General features: G+C 47.7%; 1 long non-coding RNA gene across 1 annotated transcript in view; it reads left to right on the forward strand.

Annotated features, from left to right (window-relative positions):
* The first annotated feature begins 954 nt into the window (after positions 1 to 954).
* LOC130361378 (uncharacterized) overlaps positions 955 to 25,799 on the forward strand; it is an 81,791-nt gene continuing 56,946 nt past the window's right edge. Inside the window, exons 1-2 of the long non-coding RNA XR_008890987.1 lie at positions 955 to 1,354; positions 5,816 to 5,967. This is a non-coding gene — a long non-coding RNA (uncharacterized LOC130361378). The remainder of the gene's footprint in view (positions 1,355 to 5,815; positions 5,968 to 25,799) is intronic.

A 25,799-nucleotide genomic window follows, 5' to 3' on the forward strand; every position in this document is an offset into this window, starting at 1 on the left:
TGTCCAGAGTAGGAAAAAGTCCCCATAGCAAACATATGCTGCTCTGGACAGTTACTAAAATGGACAGAGATGTCAGCAGAGAGCACTGTGCTCGTGATGACAGCAGAGAGCAATGTTTTCCAAAAAGAAAATAATTTCCTCTGTAGTATTTCGCAGCTAATAACTACAGGAAGGATTAAGATTTTTTTAATGGAAGCAATTTACAAATCTGTTTAACTTTCTGGCATCAGCTGATTTAAAAAAAAAAAAAAATTTCCACCGGAGTACCCCTTTAGAGGCAGGAAATGACATGTGGGGGTTTTGGACTGCCAACATTCTCAATTGGGCCTTGTCCCACTTGTTATGGGCTCCGTCAATAAATCTATCCATTAACACTTTGTTGCCCTGCTCGGGAGTTATACCATCTACATTCTGGACAATCTCTAGGGCATTCTGTAGGACTAAAGCATACGCTCTCAAGATCTCACCTTGCTTCTGTCGCCTTTCATACAGCCAGAGACATACCTCTGATGGAGAATGTGACTCAAATACCTGGTACAGTCCTTCAAAGATCTGTTCCACAGTCGCCTTCTCAGATGCTGGCCAGGTGCGGACTTCCTCTAGTGCTAGTCCCTGAAGTTGTCCTGTTAGCAGTTGCACCTGTTGGTTAGGAGGGAAAGAGTAAAAAACATACAAACTCTGTTAGAAATCCCTCAGGGTGAAGGGGTCTCCATTGTAGATGGGAAGGACAGGATTCACTGTGAATACCGATGCTGTCGCTGGAACACCAGGATTGTTGATGCTTCAGGGGCCGGAGCAGGTGATGACCTTGCCGCTGCAGATGAAGGGGCACTGGCACCCGGTTGGAATGTGGTGCTGGGTTCAGACATCCTGTTGATTTTTGAGTGTACTGTCGCTTTAAGAAGAATGAGGTTTCAGGTTAAGAGAACTGATGAAGTGCTGCAGCGGCTCCGGTTTGAATGATGGGGGGGTACTACAGTTGGCACTCCCCTTCTATTTTGCAGGTACCCTGTGATGAGCAGCCTTGTGACCAGACTTGCGGACAATTCAGGAGACAGTAATAATAAATTCCGACACCGGAGACTTTGTACTGGTGCTCGGCGGTGTTTGCAGAGCCTACGATGCAGCGTGGACATTGTAGGTGACAGTTGGAGACGAACGCAGCAGCTGGAACCTCCAATATGGCTGTGCCCAGGGAACATCCTGTTTAGGTCCGGTCAGAAAAATCTTCCCCTGTGCAACATAGGGAGGCTCTTTGGTTCCTCCTCACTGGATTGAAGAGGCATCAGCGCTGGGGGCAAAGCTGCGACCGCTCACGCACGTGGCAGACACTGGACTAGATTAACTCTTACAGGTACAGACTTTACACAGTTCAAAATGGAAGATAACAGACTTTTCTTCACCTCCCCCTCTATTTCATAAGTGATAAACACTTTTCACTGACAAAGTCCTATACACTTTCTGGCGGAAGTTTCTTTCGCATTTGCGTGCGAATTATCGGCAATACTGGACCGGGGGGTTCTTTTTGCATAAGGCGCACACCCGTATCCTGTTGGTGATGCCAAAAGTTGTGGTGAGGGTGTGATGAAGGCAGATGGATTTACCATAGGGGCAGATGGCATTAACCCCTTGTGTTCGTGACGCCAGGGCATGGTTTATTCTCTACACCACCCGAAGGTATAAAGCTGGATCCTGGATAGAAGAAAATATTTTCAAAAAATGTGAGGAGTGTACTCACTTATGGGAGATACTGTATATATAATGTGAGGGGTGGACTCACTTATGGGAGATACTGTATATAATGTGAGGGGTGGACTCACTACTAATGTGAGATACTGTATATTCAATGTGAGGGGTGGACTCACTTAAGGGAGATAGTGTATATATAATGTGAGGGGGGGACTCACTTATGGGAGATACTGTATATATAATGTGAGGGGTGGACTCACTTATGGGAGATACTGTATATATAATATGAGGGGGGACTCACTTATGGGAGATACTGTATATATAATGTGAGGGGTGGACTGACTTATAGGAGATACTGTATATAATGTGAGGGGTGGCCTCACTAATGTGAGATACTGTATATATAATGTGAGGGGTAGGCTCACTTATGGGAGATACTGTATATAATGTGAGGGTTGAACTTACTTATGGGAGGTACTGTATATAATGTGAGGGGTGGAATCACTTATGGGAGATACTGTATATATAATGGGAGGGGTGGACTCACTTATGGGACATACTGTATATATAATGTGAGGGGTGGACTCACTTATGGGAGATACTGTATATATAATGTGAGGGGTGGACTCACTTATGGGAGATACTGTATATAATGTGAGGGGTGGACTCACTTATGGGATATACTGTATATATAATGTGAGGGGTGGCCTCACTTATGGGAGATACTGTATATATAATGTGAGGGGTGGACTCACTTATGGGAGATACTGCATATAATATGAGGGGTGGACTCACTTATGGGAGATACTGTATATAATGTGAGGGGTGGACTCACTTATGGGAGATACTGTATATATAATGTGAGGGGTGGACTCACTTATGGGAGATACTGTATATATAATGTGAGGGGTGGTCTCACTTATGGGAGATGCTGTATATATAATGTGAGGGGTGGACTCACTTATGAGAGATACTATATATAATGTGAGGGGTGGACTCACTTATGGGAAATGCTGTATATATAATGTGAGGGGTGGACTCACTTATGGGAGATACTATATATAATGTGAGGGGTGGACTTCACTTATGGGAGATACTGTATATATAATGTGAGGGGTGGACTCACTTATGGGAGATACTGCATATAATATGAGGGGTGGACTCACTTATGGGAGATACTGTATATATAATGTGAGGGGTGGACTCACTTATGGGAGATACTGTATATATAATGTGAGGGGTGGACTCACTTATGAGAGATACTATATATAATGTGAGGGGTGGACTTCACTTATGTGAGATACTGTATATATAATGTGAGGGGTGGAGTCACTTATGGGATATACTGTATATATAATGTGAGGGGTGGACTCACTTATAGGAGATACTGTATATATAATGTGAGGGGTGGACTCACTTATGGGAGATACTGTATATATAATGTGAGGGGTGGACTCACTTATGAGACATACTATATATAATGTGAGGGGTGGACTCACTTATGGGAGATACGGTATATATAATGTGAGGGGTGGACTCACTTATGGGATATACTGTATATATAATGTGAGGGGTGGACTCACTTATGGGAGATACTGTATATAATATGAGGGGTGGACTCACTTATGGGAGATACTGTATATGTAATGTGAGGGGTGGTCTCACTTATGGGAGATGCTGTATATATAATGTGAGGGGTGGACTCACTTATGAGAGATACTATATATAATGTGAGGGGTGGACTCACATATGGGAGATACTGTATATAATGTGAGGGGTGGACTCACTTATGGGAGATACTGTATATATAATGTGAGGGGTGGACTCACTTATGGGATATACTGTATATATAATGTGAGGGGTGGACTCACTTATGGGAGATACTGTATATAATATGAGGGGTGGACTCACTTATGGGAGATACTGTATATGTAATGTGAGGGGTGGTCTCACTTATGGGAGATGCTGTATATATAATGTGAGGGGTGGACTCACTTATGAGAGATACTATATATAATGTGAGGGGTGGACTTCACTTATGTGAGATACTGTATATAATGTGAGGGGTGGAGTCACTTATAGGAGATACTGTATATAATGTGAGGGGTGGTCTCACTTATGGGAGATGCTGTATATATAATGTGAGGGGTGGACTCACTTATGGGAGATACTGTATATATAATGTGAGGGGTGGACTCACTTATGGGAGATACTGTATATATAATGTGAGGGGTGGACTCACTTATGGGAGATGCTGTATATATAATGTGAGGGGTGGACTCACTTATGGGAGATACTATATATAATGTGAGGGGTGGACTTCACTTATGGGATATACTGTATATATAATGTGAGGGGTGGACTCACTTATGGGATATACTGTATATAATGTGAGGGGTGGACTCACTTATAGGAGATACTGTATATATAATGTGAGGGGTGGACTCACTTATGGGAGATACTGTATATAATGTGAGGGGTGGACTCACTTATGGGAGATACTGTATATAATGTGAGGGGTGGACTCACTTATGGGAGATACTGTATATATAATGTGAGGGGTGGACTCACTTATGGGATATACTGTATATATAATGTGAGGGGTGGACTCACTTATGGGAGATACTGTATATAATGTGAGGGGTGGACTCACTTATGGGAGACACTGTATATAATGTGAGGGGTGGACTCACTTATGGGAGACACTGTATATAATGTGAGGGGTGGACTCACTTATGGGAGATACTATATAAATAATGTGAGAGGGGGACTAACTTATGTGAGATACTGTATATAATGTGAGGGGTGGACTCACTTATAGGAGATACTGTATATATATTGTGAGGGGTGGACTCACTTATGGGAGATATTGTATATATAATGTGAGGGATGGACTCACTTATGGGAGATACTGTATATAATGTGAGGGGTGGACTCACTTATGGGAGATATTGTATATATAATGTGAGGGATGGACTCACTTATGGGAGATACTGTATATATAATGTGAGGGGGGACTCACTTATGGGATATACTGTATATATAATGTGAGGGGTGGACTCACTTATGGGAGATACTGTATATATAATGTGAGGGGTGGACTCACTTATGGGAGATACTGTATATATAATGTGAGGGGTGGACTCACTTATGGGATATACTGTATATAATGTGAGGGGTGGAGTCACTTATGGGAGATACTGTATATATAATGTGAGGGGTGGACTCACTTATGGGAGATACTGTATATATAATGTGAGGGGTGGACTCACTTATGGGAGATACTGTATATATAATGTGAGGGGTGGACTCACTTATGGGAGATACTGTATATAATGTGAGGGGTGGACTCACTTATGGGATATACTGTATATAATGTGAGGGGTGGAGTCACTTATGGGAGATACTGTATATAATGTGAGGGGTGGAGTCACTTATGGGATATACTGTATATATAATGTGAGGGGTGGAGTCACTTATGGGAGATACTGTATATAATGTGAGGGGTGGACTCACTTATAAGGGATATACTATATATATAATGTGAGAGGGGGACTAACTTATGTGAGATGTTGTATATAATGTGAGGGGTGGACTCCCTTATGGGAGATACTGTATATAATGTGAGGGGTGGACTCACTTATGGGATATACTGTATATAATGTGAGGGGTGGACTCACTTATGGGAGATACTGTATATATAATGTAAGGGGTGGACTCACATATGGGAGATACTGTATATATAATGTGAGGGGTGGACTCACTTATAAGGGATATACTATATATATAATGTGAGAGGGGGACTAACTTATGTGAGATGTTGTATATAATGTGAGGGTGTGATGCGAGAATATGACTTTCTTCTAGATCCAGGACACAGATGAACTGTTCTTTTTTAATAGATCTTCTAAAGTTGAAAGCTTCAATTAGGAAAAAAAAACTCCTAATCCTAGAATATCCCTGACTGCTCATTATGGTTATGTTCACTGAGCTGTGCCCGTTATAGGGTTGGCATAAGAGACAGGAGGTTGAAATGCCTGTTTATTTATTGACTTTATTTTGGGCGCTTGGGAATATGGAATGTTCTAAAATAACAAATGTTTTCAATGATTTATGGCTTCTGCAGTTCAGAAAACTGAAAACAATGAAGAGTTCACAGTTTAGCTGTGTACAAGGAATCTGCTTTCAAAGAGTTCTGCAGGATTAGAAAAACATGGCTGCTCCCTTCTAGAAACAGCACCACACCTGTCCATGGTCCACGGGTGGGTTCAGTCACAAGTAAGTTATAGATAAATGCAATGTAGCTAAATTAGTAACACACAAACATATGTACTGTTCATGTCCTTTACTGAGCGAACTGAGTAAACACCCACAGTGCAGGATGAAAAGTAAGCCAGCCCATGAATTTAGTAACCTGTAGATTCCTCTTTATCATCAACTACCTCCACTAAGGGGGAGATTTATCAAAACCTTGCAAAAGAAAAGTGGTGCAATTGCCTACAGCAACCAATCAGATTTTAAGAAAGACCTTTATAAAATGAAAGAAGTGATCTCATTGGCCGCTTTGGGAAACTGCACCACTTTTCCTCTGCACAGGTTTTGATAAATTTCCCCCTATGTGTTGTCTTTTTCTGCAAATAAAATTGCACAAAGTTTAGGGGTAATTTTAGAGCAATTCTGCAAATCTGTTTTAATTCATCAATATTTCTAGGGTGTCTTCCCCCTCCAGGTTTTGCCACAAGACTCTGTCTAACCACGGCCAGATAAAGAGGATTGGCTGAGGATTTTGATGGGCCTACAAGTGGCCATGACCCAACAGCTGGGTTGCAGCCATTTGTGGGTTGCAGTGCGACTTAGTTTTCTAACATTATCTGCAACACGTACAATACCCAGAATGACATAGGTAGGTAGCCAGGTAAGTAGCTTGCTAGGTAGGTTGTTAGGCAGCTAGGTAGATAGCCAGACAGCTAGGTAGGTATGCAGCTAGGTAGGTAGCACTCACATCCCCTGCACACAATGCCCGTGGCACGGACCTCTCCAGTTCCAGCAGGTGATCACTACCGCCCGATGCTGTCCTGCCTGCAGGAGATGGGGCTGACTGTAGAGAAGGGAGCACTAGGAAGGCTCCATTCTGCCTGCCACTTCCCCATTGTGCTGCCTGTGTCCAAAAATGAAATGCTGCCCCCGCCCCCTGCTATAAGATAAAACCAACCAAAATACCCCCACATCCATTATTTTATATCATTAAATAGACTAGTAACACTTGGGTCCCCCGGACCAAATAAAGCAAGGCCCCCCTGTGAGACTCTACTCCTGCTCCACTTATCTGCCCTGCCCCTATTCCACTCAATATATATATATATATATATATATATATATATATATATGCAGGGTGTGATGAGGGCAGATGTTGTTACCCTAGGGGCAGATGGCATTAACCCCTTGTATTCATGATGCCTGGGCGTGGTATAGCATAAAACCACCCGAAGGTATATGCTGGATCTTGGGCTAGGCATGGGTGCTCGGGAGCTATACCATCTAGTTTTTGGACAGTCTCTAGGGCATTCTGTAGGGCTACGGCATATGCTCTTAAGGTCTCACCTGGCTTCATACAGCCAGAGATGTACCTCTAATGGAGAATGTGACTCAAATACCTGATACAGTCCTTCAAAAGTCTGCTCTACAGTTGCCTTCTCGGAGGCTGGCCAGGTGTGCACTTCCTCTAGCACTGGTCCCTGGAGTTGTCCTCTGAGCAATTGCACCTGTTGATTAGGAGGGAAAGAGTAAAAGACAAACAAACTCTGGATCCTCTCTTTGAAATCCCTCAGGGTGAAGGGGTCTAAATTGTAGGTAGGGAGAACAGGGTTCCCCAGGAATACCGGTGCAGACGTTGGAACGCCAGGACTGTTGATGCTGAGCTGGCAAGATCCTGGCTGCTGGGGCAGGTGATGACCTCGCTGCTGGAGATGAAGAGGCGCCGTCGCCTGGTTGATCTGAGAGCTGGGTTCTGACATCTTGTTGAATTTTGAGTGCGATATCGCTTTAAGAAGAATAAGGTGCTTTTCCCATTAAGATTATTGCTAAAGTGCTGCAGCAGCTTGTAATGGATGCCTCCTCTCTATTTTGCAGGCACCCGGTTGTAATCCGTCTTGCAACCAGACTTGCAGGTATTAATGTCTTAATGCTAGCAGGTACTGACACCGGAGACTTAATACTGACAATTGTTGGTGTTTGCAGAGTCTGCAATGCAGTGGGTGCTTAACGGCAGAGCCGGACGCAGCAGCCGAAACCTACAATATGGCTGCGCCCCGGGAACTTCCTGTTTTGGTCCGATCAGCAAAATCTTCCCCTGTGCAACACATGGCGGCTCTTTGGTTCCTCCTTGCTTGGTTGAAGAGGCATCACTGCTGGGGACTGACGGGGCGGAGCAGCGACCGCTCGCAGGCGCGGGAAGCACCGGACCAACTTAACCCTTTCAGGTACTACCTCTGTGTAGTTTTCTTCACCTCCTCCTCTTTTTCACAAACGCCACGAGTAAACCACTTTTCATTTGCAAAGTCCCATACACTTTCTGGCACAGACTTAAAATCGCATGGGCATGTGGTTTTTGCAGACAATATTGGACACAGTTCAGACTAGGGGAGGACTTGTGGCATAAGGCGCACACCCGTGTCCTGTTCGTGACACCAAAAGTTGTGGTAGCGGGCTGTGATGAAGGCAGATGTCGTTACCCTAGGGGCAGATGGCATAGACCTTGTATTCGTGACGCCAGGGAGTGGTTTAACCTAAAACCACCTGAAGCTATACAGCTGGATCCTGGGCTAGGCACGGGGCGATAAAGACTCCGACGCCAAGTTACGGACAACGGTAGCTTTACTGAGGGTAGACAGTTGGTAAAGTCTATACTGTTCAGCCAGGGCCCAAGGAGGTGAAAAGTGACGCAGAGACCTTAAGGGCTTGCTGGGACTTGTAGTAGGACTGGACAATTGAATGTAGACCCAGGGCCGCCATCAGGGGGTACAGCCAGTACCCCAGTAAGGGGCCCAGGCACCAAGGGGGACCCGGGGCCCTAGGGCTGCTACATGCTGGGACCGGTGCTGGACTTCATTATGTATGGTGGCCGTGTCAGGGGACTTTATAATGTATGGGGGCCATGTCAGGGGACTTTATTATGTATGGGGGCCATGTCAGGGGGCTTTATTATGTATGGGGCCATGTCAGGGGGCTTTATTATGTATGGGGTCTATGTCAGGGGCTTAAATATGTATGGGGGCCATGTCAGGGGGCTTTATCATGTATGGGGGCCATGTCAGGGGCTTTATTATGTATGGGGGCCATGTCAGGGGCTTTATTATGTATGGGGGCCATGTCAGGGGCTTTATTATGTATGGGGGCAATGTCAGGGGGCTTTATTATGTATGGGGACCATGTCAGGGGACTTTTTATGCATGGGGCCATGTCAGTGGCTTTATTATTTATGGGGCCATGTCAGGGGCTTTATTATGTATGGGGCCATGTCAGGGGGCTTTATTATGTATGGGGGCCATGATGGGGGCTTTATTATGTATAGGGGCCATGTCAGGGGACTTTTTATGTATGGGGCCATGTCAGTGGCTTTATTATGTATGGGGGCCATGATGGGGGCTTAATTATGTATAGGGGCCATGTCAGGAGACTTTATTATGTATGGGATCCATGTCAGGGGGCTTTATTATTTATGGGGGTCATGTCAGGGGGCAAGTGAGTAGGTAGGTAGGCAGCCAGGTGGGTAAGTGAGTAGGTAGACAGTCAGCTAGGTTGTTATGCAGTCAGGTGGGTAGGTATACAGCCTATTAGTTAGGCAGGTAGGTAGGGAGCCAGGGGAGTAGGTAGGCAGCCAGGTGGGTAGGTAGACAGCAAGTAGGTAGGTAGCCAGGTCCCCCACCCTCAGCCCCAGCACAACCTAACAAACATAGATAGTTACCTAGTCCCACACAGTTCAGCCTGGAGGCGTCTTTCCTGCTCTGCTCAGCTGCGTCCTCTCTCCTCCACAGGCGCCAATGATGTCATCGGCACCTGCATCAGGGCACGGCCTGCTTGACTGGCATGCAGCTTTCAACTATAGGCGGGTGCATACAGTTGAAAGTGGAACTCGCTCGTCTGGGGATCAGGGACAGATGCCCTGGATTCCCATTAGCGAACGAGTGCAGGCAGAATAAATAAAAATATTTTTTTTTTTAGTCTGACTGGACCTATTTTAATGTAGGGGTCTGGAGCTACAGCTACATTCGCCCTTACGTTAATCGGGTCCTGTGTCTAACTATGAATTAATGTACAATACAGTACTTTTATATGCTGCTTTTCTGAGGTATTCTGAAACTTCTTTGCTTTGAGGCATAGGTAACACTAACCAATATTTCTTTCTTAACCCCGGACCAAGCCCATTTTCACCTTAAGGACCAGGCCAATTTTTATTTTTGCGTATTCGTTTTTTCCTCCTCGCCTTCTAAAATCCATAACTCTTTTATATTTCCATCTACAGACCCATATAAGGGCTTGTTTTTTGCGTGACCAATTGTACTTTGTAATGAAACCTCTCATTTTACCATAAAATGTACGGCGAACCCCCCAAAAAAAAAATTTAGGGAGGAAATTTTAATAAAACCCAAATTTTGAGCATTTTGGAGGGTTTCGTTTTCACACTGTACAATTTATGGTAAAAATGACATGTGTTCATTATTCTGTGGATCAATACAATTAAAATGATACCCATGGCTAGATACTTTTATATTTTTGTACCGCTTTAAAAAAAAACTAAAACTTTTTGTACAAAATTAGTGTTACGCCGAGCGCTCCGGGTCCCCGCTCCTCCCCGGAGCGCTCGCAGCGTTCTCTCATTCGCAGCGCCCCGGTCAGACCTGCTGACCGGGTGCGCTGCGATATTACTCCCAGCCGGGATGCGATTCGCGATGCGGGACGCGCCCGCTCGCGATGCGCATCTCGGCTCCCGTACCTGACCCGTTCCCCGTCTGTGTTGTCCCGGCGCGCGCGGCCCCGCTCCTTAGGGCGCGCGCGCGCCGGGTCTCTGCCATTTAAAGGGCCGCTGCGCCACTGATTGGCGCAGCAGGCCTAATCAGCATTCTCACCTGTGCACTCCCTACTTATACCTCACTTCCCCTGCACTCCCTCGCCGGATCTTGTTGCCATTGTGCCAGTGAAAGCGTTCCCTTGTGTGTTCCTAGCCTGTGTTCCAGACCTCCTGCCGTTGCCCCTGACTACGATCCTTGCTGCCTGCCCTGACCTTCTGCTACGTCCGACCTTGCTCTTGTCTTCTCCCTTGTACCGCGCCTATCTTTAGCAGTCAGAGAGGTTGAGCCGTTGCTGGTGGATACGACCTGGTTGCTACCGACGCTGCAAGACCATCCCGCTTTGAGGCGGGCTCTGGTGAATACCAGTAGCAACTTAGAAACGGTCCACCAGCACGGTCCACGCCAATCCTTCTCTGGCACAGAGGATCCACCTCCAGCCAGCCGAGTCGTGACAGTAGATCCGGCCATGGATCCCGCTGAAGTCCCACTGCCAGTTGTCGCCGACCTCACCACGGTGCAGTCGCAACAGATAGCGCAACAAGGTCACCAGCTGTCTCAACTGACCGTGATGCTACAGCAGCTATTACCACAGCTCCAGCAACAATCTCCTCCGCCAGCTCCTGCACCTCCTCCGCAGCGAGTGGCCGCTTCCGGCTTACGATTATCCTTGCCGGATAAATTTGATGGGGACTCTAAGTTTTGCCGTGGCTTTCTTTCGCAATGTTCCCTGCACTTGGAGATGATGTTGGACCAGTTTCCAACTGAAAGGTCTAAGGTGGCTTTCGTAGTCAGCCTTCTGTCTGGGAAAGCTCTGTCATGGGCCACACCGCTCTGGGACCGCAATGATCCTGTCACTGCCTCTGTACACTCCTTCTTCACGGAGATCCGAAGTGTCTTTGAGGAACCTGCCCGAGCCTCTTCTGCTGAGACTGCCCTGCTGAACCTGGTCCAGGGTAATTCTTCTGTTGGCGAGTACGCCATCCAATTCCGTACTCTTGCCTCCGAATTATCCTGGAATAATGAGGCCCTCTGCGCGACCTTTAAAAAAGGCCTATCCAGCAACATTAAAGATGTGCTGGCCGCACGAGAAATTCCTGCTAACCTGCATGAACTTATTCATCTTGCCACCCGCATTGACATGCGTTTTTCCGAAAGGCGTCAGGAGCTCCACCAGGATATGGACTTTGTTCGCACGAGGCGGTTTCTCTCCCCGGCTCCTCTCTCCTCTGGTCCTCTGCAATCCGTTCCTGTGCCTCCCGCCGTGGAGGCTATGCAAGTTGACCGGTCTCGCTTGACACCTCAAGAGAGGACACGACGCCGCATGGAGAACCTATGCCTGTACTGTGCCGGTACCGAACACTTCTTGAAAGATTGTCCTATCCGTCCTCCCCGCCTGGAAAGACGTATGCTGACTCCACACAAAGATGAGACAGTTCTTGATGTCTACTCTGCTTCTCCACGCCTTACTGTGCCTGTGCGGATATCTTCCTCTACCTTCTCCTTCTCTGCTACGGCCTTCTTGGATTCCGGATCTGCAGGAAATTTTATTTTGGCCTCTCTCATCAACAGGTTCAACATCCCGGTGACCAGTCTCGCCAATTCTGTTAACAATGAAAGATTGGACTGTACCGTGCGTTACCGCACGGAACCTATCCTAATGTGCATCGGACCTCATCACGAAAAAATTGAATTTTTGGTCCTCTCCAACTGCACTTCTGAAATTCTTCTTGGATTACCGTGGCTTCAACGCCATTCCCCAACCCTTGATTGGTCCACAGGAGAAATCAAGAACTGGGGTACTTCTTGTCACAAGGACTGTCTTAAATCGGTGCCCAGTACTCCTTGCCGTGACCCTGTGGTTCCCCCTGTATCCGGTCTTCCTAAGGCTTATATGGACTATTCTGACGTTTTCTGCAAAAAGCAAGCTGAGACTTTGCCTCCTCACAGGCCTTATGACTGTCCTATTGACCTCCTCCCGGGTACTACCCCACCCCGGGGCAGAATCTATCCTCTTTCTGCTCCAGAGACTCTTGCCATGTCGGAGTACATCCAGGAGAATTTAAAAAAGGGGTTTATCCGCAAGTCCTCCTCTCCTGCCGGAGCTGGATTTTTTTTTGTGTCCAAAAAAGATGGCTCCCTACGTCCTTGTATTGATTACCGCGGACTTAATAAAATCACGGTAAAAAAACGCTACCCCTTACCTCTTATCTCGGAACTCTTTGATCGCTTACAAGGTGCCCACATCTTTACCAAACTGGACTTAAGAGGTGCTTATAATGTCATCCGCATCAGGGAGGGGGACGAATGGAAGACCGCATTTAACACCAGAGATGGACACTTTGAGTATCTGGTCATGCCCTTTGGCCTATGCAACGCCCCTGCCGTCTTCCAAGACTTTGTTAATGAAATTTTTCGTGATCTCCTATATTCCTGTGTTGTGGTTTATCTGGACGATATTCAGATTTTTTCTGCCAACTTAGAAGAACACCGCCAGCATGTCCGCATGGTTCTTCAGAGACTTCGTGACAATCAACTTTATGCCAAAATGGAGAAATGTCTCTTTGAATGTCAATCTCTTCCTTTCCTAGGATACTTGTTCTCTGGCCAGGGACTACAAATGGACCCAGATAAACTCTCTGCCGTCTTAGATTGGCCACGCCCCTCCGGACTCCGTGCTATCCAACGTTTTTTGGGGTTCGCCAATTATTACAGACAGTTTATTCCACACTTTTCCACTATTGTGGCTCCTATCGTGGCTTTAACCAAGAAAAATGCCAATCCCAAGTCCTGGTCCCCCCAAGCGGAAGACGCATTTAAACATCTCAAGTCTGCCTTTTCTTCCGCTCCCGTGCTCTCCAGACCTGACCCATCGAAACCATTCCTATTGGAGGTAGATGCCTCCTCAGTGGGAGCTGGAGCTGTCCTTCTACAAACAAATTCTTCCGGGCATGCTGTGACTTGTGTTTTTTTTTCTAGGACCTTCTCCCCGGCGGAGAGAAACTATTCCTTCGGGGATCGAGAACTACTGGCCATTAAATTGGAGCTTGAGGAATGGAGGCACCTGCTGGAGGGATTAAAATTTCCAGTTATCATATACACTGATCACAAGAATCTCTCCTACCTCCAGTCTGCCCAACGACTGAACCCTCGCCAGGCTAGGTGGTCGTTGTTCTTTGCCTGTTTTAACTTTGAAATCCATTTTCGCCCTGCTGACAAGAACATTAGGGCCGATGCCCTCTCTCGTTCTTCTGATGCCTCTGAAGTAGAGGTCTCTCCGCAACACATCATTCCTCCGGACTGTCTGATCTCCACTTCTCCAGCTTCCATCAGGCAAACTCCTCCAGGGAAGACCTTCGTTTCTCCACGCCAGCGTCTCGGGATTCTCAAATGGGGACACTCCTCCCACCTCGCAGGCCATGTGGGCATCAAAAAATCCTTGCAACTCATCTCTCGATTTTATTGGTGGCCGACTCTGGAGACTGATGTTATTGATTTCGTGCGGGCCTGTACTGTCTGTGCCCGGGATAAGACTCCTCGCCAGAAGCCTGCTGGTCTCCTTCATCCTCTGCCTGTTCCTGAACAGCCTTGGTCACAGATTGGTATGGACTTTATTACGGACTTGCCCTCATCCCGTGGCAACACAGTTGTTTGGGTGGTCGTTGATCGATTTTCCAAGATGGCACATTTTATTCCTCTTCCTGGTCTTCCTTCAGCGCCTCAGTTGGCAAAGCAATTTTTTGTACACATTTTTCGCCTTCATGGTTTGCCCACGCATATCGTCTCAGATAGAGGCGTCCAATTCGTGTCTAAATTCTGGAGGGCCCTCTGTAAACAGCTCAAGATTAAACTTCTCTTCTTCTTATCATCCCCAATCCAATGGGCAAGTAGAAAGAGTTAATCAGGTCCTGGGTGACTATTTACGGCATTTTGTTTCCTCCCGCCAGGATGACTGGGCAGATCTTCTACCATGGGCCGAATTCTCATACAACTTCAGAGTCTCCGAATCTTCTGCCAAGTCCCCATTTTTCGTGGTGTACGGCCGTCACCCTCTTCCCCCCCTCCCTACTCCCTTGCCCTCTGGTTTGCTCGCTGTGGATGAAGTGACTCGTGATCTTTCCACCATATGGAAAGAGACCCAAAATTCTCTTTTACAGGCTTCATCCCGGATGAAAAGATTTGCTGATAAAAAAAGAAGAACTCCCCCCATTTTTGCTCCCGGAGACAAGGTATGGCTCTCCGCTAAATATGTCCGCTTTCGTGTCCCCAGTTACAAACTGGGACCACGCTATCTTGGTCCTTTCAAAATCAAGTGCCAGATCAACCCTGTCTCTTACAAACTCCTTCTTCCTCCTTCTCTCCGTATTCCCAATGCCTTCCATGTCTCTCTCCTTAAACCACTCATCCTTAACCGCTTCTCTCCCAAAGTTGTTTCTCCCACTCCAGTTTCCGGATCTTCTGACGTCTTTTCTGTGAAGGAGATTCTAGCATCCAAAACGGTCAGAGGTAAAAGATTCTTCTTGGTCGACTGGGAGAATTGCGGCCCTGAGGAGAGATCCTGGGAACCTGAGGACAACATCCTGGACAAGAGTCTTGTCCTCAGGTTCTCAGGCTCCAAAAAGAGGGGGAGACCCAAGGGGGGGGGGTACTGTTACGCCGAGCGCTCCGGGTCCCCGCTCCTCCCCGGAGCGCTCGCAGCGTTCTCTCATTCGCAGCGCCCCGGTCAGACCTGCTGACCGGGTGCGCTGCGATATTACTCCCAGCCGGGATGCGATTCGCGATGCGGGACGCGCCCGCTCGCGATGCGCATCTCGGCTCCAGTACCTGACCCGTTCCCCATCTGTGTTGTCCCGGCGCGCGCGGCCCCGCTCCTTAGGGCGCGCGCGCGCCGGGTCTCTGCCATTTAAAGGGCTGCTGCGCCACTGATTGGCGCAGCAGGCCTAATCAGTATTCTCACCTGTGCACTCCCTACTTATACCTCACTTCCCCTGCACTCCCTCGCCGGATCTTGTTGCCATTGTGCCAGTGAAAGCGTTCCCTTGTGTGTTCCTAGCCTGTGTTCCAGACCTCCTGCCGTTGCCCCTGACTACGATCCTTGCTGCCTGCCCTGACCTTCTGCTACGTCCGACCTTGCTCTTGTCTTCTCCCTTGTACCGCGCCTATCTTCAGCAGTCAGAGAGGTTGAGCCGTTGCTGGTGGATACGACCTGGTTGCTACCGCCGCTGCAAGACCATCCCGCTTTGCGGCGGGCTCTGGTGAATACCAGTAGCAACTTAGAACCGGTCCACCAGCACGGTCCACGCCAATCCCTCTCTGGCACAGAGGATCCACCTCCAGCCAGCCGAGTCGTGACAATTAGTAATCTAAAATCGCCCTATTTTGACCACCTATAACTTTTTCATTTTTTGAGGGCTCTTTTTTTGCGCCGTCATATGTACTTTTTATCGATACCACATTTGCATATATAAAACTTTTAGATAATTTTTTATTAAAAAAATTTGGAATAAAATGTGACAAAAAAAGCAGCATTTTTGGGCTTTTCTTATTTTTTTACGTTTACGCCGTTCACCGTACAGGATCATTAACATTATATTTTGATAGTTTGGACATTTGTGTATGCAGCGACACCAAATATGTTTATTAAAAAAAAACTTACGCTTTTTGGGGGTAAAATGGGAAAAACTGACAATTTTCATTTTTATTGGGGGAGGGGATTTTTCACTTTTTTTAAACTCTTTCTATTTCCCCATAGCGGACTATCTATAGCAATCATCTGATTGCAGAAGACACGGGGAGACGGCCGGAGGCAGGTGAGGTGACCACCGTCCGCCATTACGGATGCTCGGATCGCCGCTGCAGCGCTGCGGGCGATCCGATCATCTATATTAACATGCGCATTGCCACAGATACCGTGATCTGTACTGATCACAGCATCTGAGGGGTTAATGGCGGACATCCGCGCGATTGCGGATGTCTGCCATTACCGGCGGGTAACAGGCTGCTGATAGCAGCCGGAACCTGTCGTGTATGATGCGAGCACCGCTCCGATGCTCGCGGTCATTCACAGGATGAAAATGTTTGTCCTGGTGCCCAAAGTACCGCCAAACCAGGACGTACATTTACGTCCGTGGTTGTTAAGGGGTTAAAGGAGTTGTCCTACTTGTATGACTTATCCCTAATCCATAGGATAGGGGATCAATGTATCATCATGGAAGACCGATTGTTGGTACCAAATACAGTTCTTGGCCATCTCAATGAATGATACAGTGATGCACATCTGTTCTGATAGAGACAATGGCCCATATTTCTCAATCAGCCTGAAACCCTATGTCTGGTTTTTCCCATACCAACCAATCATAGCTCAACGTTTACTTTACAAGAGCTTGTTAAAGGAGTACTCTGGAGCAAAATATTTGTTGCACATTGTAAAGCTAGCCCAAAGTTATATAATATCCTAAATTACCTCCGTTGCGCTAACTGCACGCTTATACGACTTTTCGGAAAACCGGAAGTGCAGCCAGTATCTCACAATTATGAATTTCGTTCCCCAGTATTCACCCTGCCGCGGCCATCTTCGTTACGAAACGTCATCACTGTAAAGGTCCTCCCCCGCTCCCATATTTTACATATTCATATATTTCTCGTTTGCGACAGCCGTCATTGGCTGGACTGCGCAAACGACTCTGAATGCCTCCCGCCTATCACATGAAGGTGAGCGCGCCGGCGCACTCAGCATTTCCCCGGGACCGAACATGTGACCACTCCTGGCCAATTATATCCCGGTTAGTTACGCTGCCGTAACTAACAGGGATATTCTTCAAACAAGTTACACATGATTTCAATGTGTAAAGTTTCAAAGGGGCGGGTTTAATATAATTACTAGGGAGGGGAAAGGATGAGGTAGAGGAGGGGGTGAGAAGGACTGAAGCACGGAGGGACTGGAAGCTGGAGCAAGGCAGCATTGGGGATGACGATTTTTACGTCATCCTCCACACCACCATAACCCGGAAGAACCGAGAAATTTGCGGCGCTGCAGCGGGAAAACGGCCAGACCGACTTCTGAAAGAAGGACATTGATAGAATGGTACAGCCGCGGGGAGCATTTTGGGCTAAAAGAATTGTGCACCATAGTACTCCTTTAAGATATAAAAGTTTTTGAGATTGAGCAGTGAAGTCCCAGCAGTTGGACTACGTGGGATCATACACATATCCCCAAACACATCTGACCACCTATGCATCTTCACTAAGCCCTAAGGAAGCTATGGTGAGAGCTAAAATAGCGACTTCCTTAGAATTGAAAAGAGACCGTCACACACACATCTGAGCACCTATGCACCACTGTGTGACTGGTTAGTGTGGTGGCTCAGTACGGGATGGTGTTTTCCCATACCCTTCTCCTGCCCTGTCAGGCAGAGTTCCTTTATGCCCCCAGGGCCCCCTGCGGTATTATCCCCTATGCACATATCTTATTTGTTAAAAGTGTAATGCTTCTTTAAAGGGGTACTCCGGTGAAAATCTTTTTTCTTTTAAATCAACTGGTGGCAGAAAGTTAAACATATTTGTAAATTACTTCTATTAAAAAATCTTAATCCTTCCTGTACTTCTTAGCTGCTGAATACTACAGAGGAAATTCTTTTTTTTTTTTGGAATGCTCTCTGATGACATCACGACCACAGTTCTCTCTGCTGACGTTATTATAATAATAATGCTTTATTTATTGTTGCCCTTAGTGGGATTTGAACCCAAGTCCCCAGCACTGCAAGGCAGCAGTGCTAACCACTGAGCCACCATGCTGCCCTTAGCATACATCTGCTATGCATGGTTGTTAAAATGGACAGAGATGTCAGCAGAGAGCACTGTGTTCGTGATGTCATCAGTGTTCCAAAAAGAAAGGAATTTCCTCTGTAGCATTCAGCAGCTAATAAGTACTGGAAGGATTAAGATTTCTTTTTTTCTTTTTTTCTTTCTTTCTTTTCTCTTTTTTCTTTCCATTTTAATTTTTGTTTTTTATTTTTACTCACTTAGCACTGTACATTTTTTATTCAAAATCACTAATATTTCTCTCTTTGTATTCATTCTTTCCTTTTCTTTCTCCTTTTTTCACTACTTCTTGAGGACTGGTTATATAATTATTTCTTATTATATATTTCCTTTTGTCGATTACTGGGTCTTTTGGGGTTTTTAGACCTACCAGTTAACCTCGGAGTAGATGGTAGATTGAGCTGCACTGCCTCTTTGTCATAATTTGCAAATATGTTTAACTTTCTGCCACCAGTTGATTTAAAAGAAAAAAGGTTTTCACCGGAGTACCCCTTTAATTACTGTGACCATGTGCTTGTTACCCAGGAGGCACTAGTGACCAGGTGACTAGTGACCTATAAAAACCAGGGGTGCAGCTACAATATTTCTCTTCCGGCATTCTTGCTTCTGCTGAGGTCCAGTGCAGTCATCTCAGTGTGTGTGTCCAGAGCATTGGAGGCCTCAAGCCTAAAGTCTGCAGCCTCAAGTCAGCTCAAGTAAGCTCAAAGTCATCTTCATGTCAATTGTCAAGTCAGTCAAGTCAAGTCTTCTATATAGTCACCGTAGCCTGCACTAAAGTGTCTCTACATACTGAAAATCCCAGCAAGCCTGCGAGGTCCCCCTGTGTCACTGCAGTGAGGACAAGCATGGCTCTGTGCACTGAGGATAAGCAGGGCTCTGTGCACTGAGGACAAGCAGGGCTCTGTACACTGAGGACAAGCAGGTTTCTGCAGTGAGGACAAGCAGGGCTCTGTACACTGAGGACAAGCAGGGCTCTGTACACTGAGGACAAGCAGGGCTCTGTACACTGAGGACAAGCTGGGCTCTGTACACTGAGGACAAGCAGGGCTTTGTACAGCACACACGGCAGGCTGATTGACAAGCCAGGAGCCTGCACAGAGCCCTGCTTGTGAACCCACGCTTCCTGTATTTTGAATCCTCACAGAGATACACGGACAACAGCTGCTTATACATCTAATGCTATTATCTACATCATATAAAAAGTTTTAGCAAAAAACAGGTACACTTTGACACTGTGCCACTTGGTCATAAAGAACCAATATGCTCAAATAATACGGTATGAAAGTGTGTGTGGTGTTCCAGCTCCTGCTACTGATCACTATATCAAAGTGATCTTATAAAGCACTCAGTCATTGTAGCCGCTGCCCCACCCGCAGATAGCATTACTAATCCCTCCACAGAGCTCTACACGCCTCATTTCCTCTCTTTCCCTCGATCAGCCTCTTTTTACAGATTTTCTCTGGAACAGTAACCTGGAGGACATAGTGATGAAGACATAATGTTAAAGGGGTTCTCCAGCATAAGGTGATTTTAGTACGTACCTGTCAGACAGTAATGGACATGCTTAGGAAGGATTTGCGCTTGTTTTGGGGATAAATGGCTATATTGTGAGATCACCATAACACTGTGGCTATCTTTTTGTGAACTAGTATTTCCTGTTTGACGTTTCTTTTTTTGACTACAAATCCCACAATTCCATTTTCCTCCCTCCCACACATCAGCCATCCCACTCATTGAAACATAAATGAGCTGCATCCATTCAAATCAGTGTGGTTTTCAATCAGGGTGCCTACAGCTGTTGCATTAGTTGCAGATTGATCCCTCCACCCATTGAAGCAGACAGGCTCTCTGTCATCAGCTGACATGAGTCAGGTCTCGGCCGCTTTGCAAGCTGGGAAAAATCTGAGACAATAGTATTTTTGTATGCTGTTAAAAATAAATATTGGAATGAAAATCACAGAAGAATTGGGAGAAAACCGTCACACACAGGAACAAACACTATTATGAACTACACTAACTTTACAGCACCTGTAGCATAGTCAAATAAAAAAAAATCCTGGAATACCCCTTTAAAGGGGTACTCCACCCCTAGACATCTTATCCCCTATCCAAAGGATAGGGGATAAGATGTCTGATCGCGGAGCTCCCGCCGCTGGGGACCTCCTGCAATATAGCATGCAGCACCCACCATATCTGCTTCTGGTAATGCTGGAAGTTCTGGCTCCCAACCACGGGGACGGAAGATTGTGACGTCACGACTCCGCCCCCGTGTGACGTCACGTCCCGCCCCCTCAATGCAAGTCTATGGGAGGGAGCGTGACTCATTGCAGGCTGCAGGCTGATTGGATGAGAACATCGGTATGCCCATTGATGGATGGATTCCCTCTCATGGCACATATTCCCTCATGGGTCTAGCAGCTATGGGAGCAGGAGGAGGAGGTTCTGGTAGGTCCTCTCTGAGGCACAATTTGATTCTATTCCGATGAACCACCTGCGGTTCAAATCCAGTCTTCTGGACCTCGTAGACATCTGAGTCCGGGTATGGCATGGCGGTTACTGTGTAAGGTTACGTCTCCCAGATGGAATACAACTTGTGTGTCCTGGGAAATTTCCTTAGCTAAACTCTGTCTCCCAGTTGTAATGGCTTAGCAGAGGCATGGTGGTTGTAATCTCTCTGCTGTCTATCTTGGGCATCGCCCATCTTCTTCCCCACAATCTCCATTGGCTTCCTGAATTCTCCTCTGATGATCAGAAACCCAGTCTTGCGAGGCTTGGGGAGAGTTGTTGAAGGGTGCTTGTAACCCAATCGCTCGGTCTTTTGGAAGTTGTCCATGCCATCCCATCATTAGGAAAAAGGCAGTGTACCCTGTGGAGCAGTGGATGGTATTGTTGTATATCTCCAACAGTTCAGGCAATAGCCGAGGCCACTCTTCGTGCTTGGATACTGACGCTGCTCGCAGCATATTTATGAAGACCTGGTTGATGCGCTCACATAATCCATTCCCCTGGGGGTGGTAAGCTGTGGTCCAGAGCTTCTAGCAGTCATGAAACTGACACAATTCCTGGAACAATTGGGCTTCAAAGGCTGTTCCCCGGTCCGTGAGGACCGACTCCGGACATCCCAGGGTCTGGACAAAATTTATAAAATGGTGCAGCTCACAATTATGCACTGAACGGGCAAGACCGATGTGGATTGGGCAATTTTGGAGTAGAACATCTGCGCAGCAGTCTTCGCTGTGAGGTGCTTGACAGGTACTACCACCACCCACTTGGAGTAGTGATCTACCATGGTGAGGGCGTAGGTGTATCCAGACCGAGTAGAGGACAACGTGACATGGTCCAAGGCAACCAGCTGGTTAGGCCTTTCAGTTTGGATGGAATGAAGGGGTGCTCTTGCATTCTTCTGGAGATTCCTTCAAGTGGTCCAGATGCTCTTAGTAGGTCTTGGAGTAGACTATGACATCATCCAAATATAAAGCACGCTTTGGAAGTTGAGATGTCCTAGGCATCGCTCCATTAATCGTTGAAAGGTGGCAGGGGCATTGCATAGCCCAAAGGGCATACTCTTGAACTCGTATAACCCCATCGGAGTCACAAAAGCCGTCTTCTCCCTGTCTTCTTCAGCCATCGGCACTTTCCAATATCCACTGGTCAAGTCCAGAGTAGAGAAGTATGCGGCTGATCCCAGTGCAGTCAGGGACTCTTCAATCCGAGGTAGAGGGTAGGCATCTTTGTGTGTGACGTTATTCAGCTTCCGGTAGTCCACACAGAAGGGGATGGTCCCGTCTTTTTTCTTGATGAGGACCAAAGGAGCAGCCCAGGGACTTTGGCTCTCCCGAATGACGTCAGCCTCCTTCATCTCGGTCAGCATTTTCTTGACTGTCTGGTACATACCCGAGGCCACCGGGCGATGCCTTTCCTTGATTGGAGGAATATAACCTGCTAGGATCCGATGCTGGATCATCGTGGTCTGGCCAAAATCGGTGGGGTGCTTGCTGAAGGCCTCCTGGTATTGTTTGCCACTTGGATGACTCTGACAACTTGATCTATGGGGGTATTCTCATCCCCAATTTGCAACTGGGTGCACCATGGTTCTGAATGGCTGCGGTCGGCTCCATGGGCTGTCTGAGCGGTCCACTGTCGGGCTACTTGCGAGTTGGTCAGAACGTCCTTGGGCCCCAGATGGTATAGCTGAGCAACAGGAGTATACTTTGGTAGCCGGGTGGCAACATCAGACAAGTTGACTACTCGGACCGGGACCCTTCCGTTAGACACTTTTACTAGGCTCCTCGCTGCACTGACCAAAGGATAGTCTTCTAGCTGGATGGGCTGTTTGGGGAATCCAGCCTGCTACATGGGAGCCAGGAGGTCAGGCAGGAGCTGCAAGTCTCAGGGACCACCCCAGAAGCCTCCAGTCCCGATCTCCAACTTCTTCAGCCTGCTAGCGGGGCTCGCTGAGCAGCCGGGCCTGATGCTGGGGCAGTCCAAGATGATGCAGGAGCCTCCTGCAGAGGCCGCGCCCACCCCTTCTCCCCCGGCCACCAGACAGAGTGCTGTGCTGCACCAGAAACATCTCCCAAAACTGATGGATCTCCCAACGAGGATGCAGGAGCGGGCTCATGCGGCGCCGCCGGGCTCACCTGCAGCACTCTGCTCATCACCGCTCTACCCCGCTGTCAGCCCTGAGGGACAGATGGAGCGAACAGAGCCTTTTAAACTGACCCCTGCTGGAACTGAGGTAAGGGTAAAGAAAGACACTGCCCAGCTACCCTTGTTGGTGTTGCGCCGAGCGCTCCGGGTCCCCGCTCCTCCCCGGAGCGCTCACAGCGTTCTCTTATTCACTGCGCCCCGGTCAGACCTGCCTACCAGGTGCGCTGCGATAATGCTCCCAGCCGGGATGCGATTCGCGATGCGGGATGCGCCTGCTCGCGATGCGCATCTCGATTCCCTTACCAGACCCGTTCCCCGTCTGTGCTGTCCCGGCGCGCGCGGCCCCGCTCCTTAGGGCCGGTGCGCCACTGATTGGCGCAGCAGGTTTTAATCAGTACCTTCACCTGTGCACTTCCCTACTTATACCTCACTTCCCCTGCACTCCCTCGCCGGATCTTGTTGCCATTGTGCCAGTGAAAGCGTTTCCTTGTGTGTTCCTAGCCTGTGTTCCAGACCTCCTGCCGTTGCCCCTGACTACGATCCTTGCTGCCTGCCCTGACCTTCTGCTACGTCCGACCTTGCTCTTGTCTACTCCCTTGTACCGCGCTTATCTCAGCAGTCAGAGAGGTTGAGCCGTTGCTAGTGGATACGACCTGGTTGCTACCGCCGCTGCAAGACCATCCCGCTTTGCGGCGGGCTCTGGTGAATACCAGTAGCAACTTAGAACCGGTCCACCAACACGGTCCACGCCAATCCCTCTCTGGCACAGAGGATCCACCTCCAGCCAGCCGAATCGTGACAGTAGATCCGGCCATGGATCCCGCTGAGGTCCCGCTGCCAGTTGTCGCCGACCTCACCACGGTGGTCGCCCAGCAGTCGCAACAAGGCCACCAGCTGTCTCAACTGACCGTGATGCTACAATAGCTACTACCACAGCTTCAACAATCATCTCCTCCGCCAGCTCCTGCACCTCCTCCGCAGCGAGTGGCCGCATCCAGCCTCCGATTATCTTTGCCGGATAAATTTGATGGGGACTCTAAATTTTGCCGTGGTTTTCTTTCGCAATGTTTCCTGCATTTGGAGATGATTTCGGACCAGTTTCCAACTGAAAGGTCAAAGGTGGCTTTCGTAGTCAGCCTTCTGTCTGGGAAAGCCCTGTCATGGGCCACACCGCTCTGGGACCGCAATGATCCTGTCACTGCCTCTGTACACTCCTTCTTCACGGAGATTCGAAGTGTCTTTGAGGAACCTGCCCGAGCCTCTTCTGCCGAGACTCTGGTCCACTGCAATCCGTTCCTGTGCCTTCCGCCGTGGATCCTATGCAAGTTGACCGGTCTCGCTTGACACCTCAAGAGAGGACACAACGCTGCATGGAGAACCTTTGCCTGTACTGTGCCAGTACCGAACATTTCTTGAAGGATTGTCCTATCCGACCTCCTCGCCAGGAAAGACGCACGCTGACTCCACACAAAGGTGAGACAGCTCTTGATGTGAACTCTGCTTCTCCTTGTCTTACTGTGCCTGTGCGGATTTCTTCTTCTACCTTCTCCTTCTCAGCTATGGCCTTCTTGGATTCCGGATCTGCAGGAAATTTTATTTTGGCCTCTCTCATCAACAGGTTCAACATCCCGGTGACCAGTCTCGCCAGACCCCTCTACATCGACTCTGTTAATAATGAAAGATTGGACTGTACTGTGCGTTACCGCACGGAACCTCTCTTAATGTGCATCGGACCCCATCACGAAAAAATTGAATTTTTGGTCCTCTCTAACTGCACTTCAGAAATTCTTCTTGGATTACCGTGGCTTCAACGCCATTCCCCAACCCTTGATTGGACCACCGGGGAAATCAAGAACTGGGGTACTTCTTGCCACAAGGACTGTCTTAAACCGGCTCCCTGTACTCTCAGTCAAGACCCTGTGGTTCCCCCGTTATCTTGTCTTCCCAAGGCCTATCTGGATTATGCTGATGTTTTTTGCAAAAAACAAGCAGAGACTTTGCCTCCTCACAGGCCTTATGACTGTCCTATTGACCTCCTCCCTGGTACTACTCCACCCCGGGGCAGAATCTATCCTCTGTCTGCTCCGGAAACTCAAGCCATGTCGGAGTACATCCAAGAGAACTTAAAAAAGGTGTTTATCCGCAAGTCCTCCTCCCCTGCCGGAGCTGGATTTTTTTTTCGTTTCCAAAAAAGACGGCTCCCTACGCCCTTGCATTGATTACCGCAGACTTAATAAAATCACTGTAAAAAAACGCTACCCCCTACCTCTTATCTCGGTACTCTTTGACCGCCTACAAGTCGCCCACATCTTTACCAAGCTGGACTTAAGAGGTGCTTATAATCTCATCCGCATCAGGGAGGGGGACGAATGGAAGACTGTATTTAACACCAGAGATGGACACTTTGAATATCTGGTTATGCCCTTTGGCCTTTGCAACGCCCCTGCCGTCTTCCAAGACTTTGTAAATGAAATTTTTCGTGATCTTCTATATACCTGTGTTGTGGTTTACCTAGACGATATTCAGATTTTTTCTGCTAACCTAGAAGAACACCGCCAGCATGTCCGCATGGTT

This window comes from Hyla sarda, chromosome 3 (assembly GCF_029499605.1).
Source record: "Hyla sarda isolate aHylSar1 chromosome 3, aHylSar1.hap1, whole genome shotgun sequence".
Lineage (NCBI taxonomy): Eukaryota > Metazoa > Chordata > Amphibia > Anura > Hylidae > Hyla > Hyla sarda.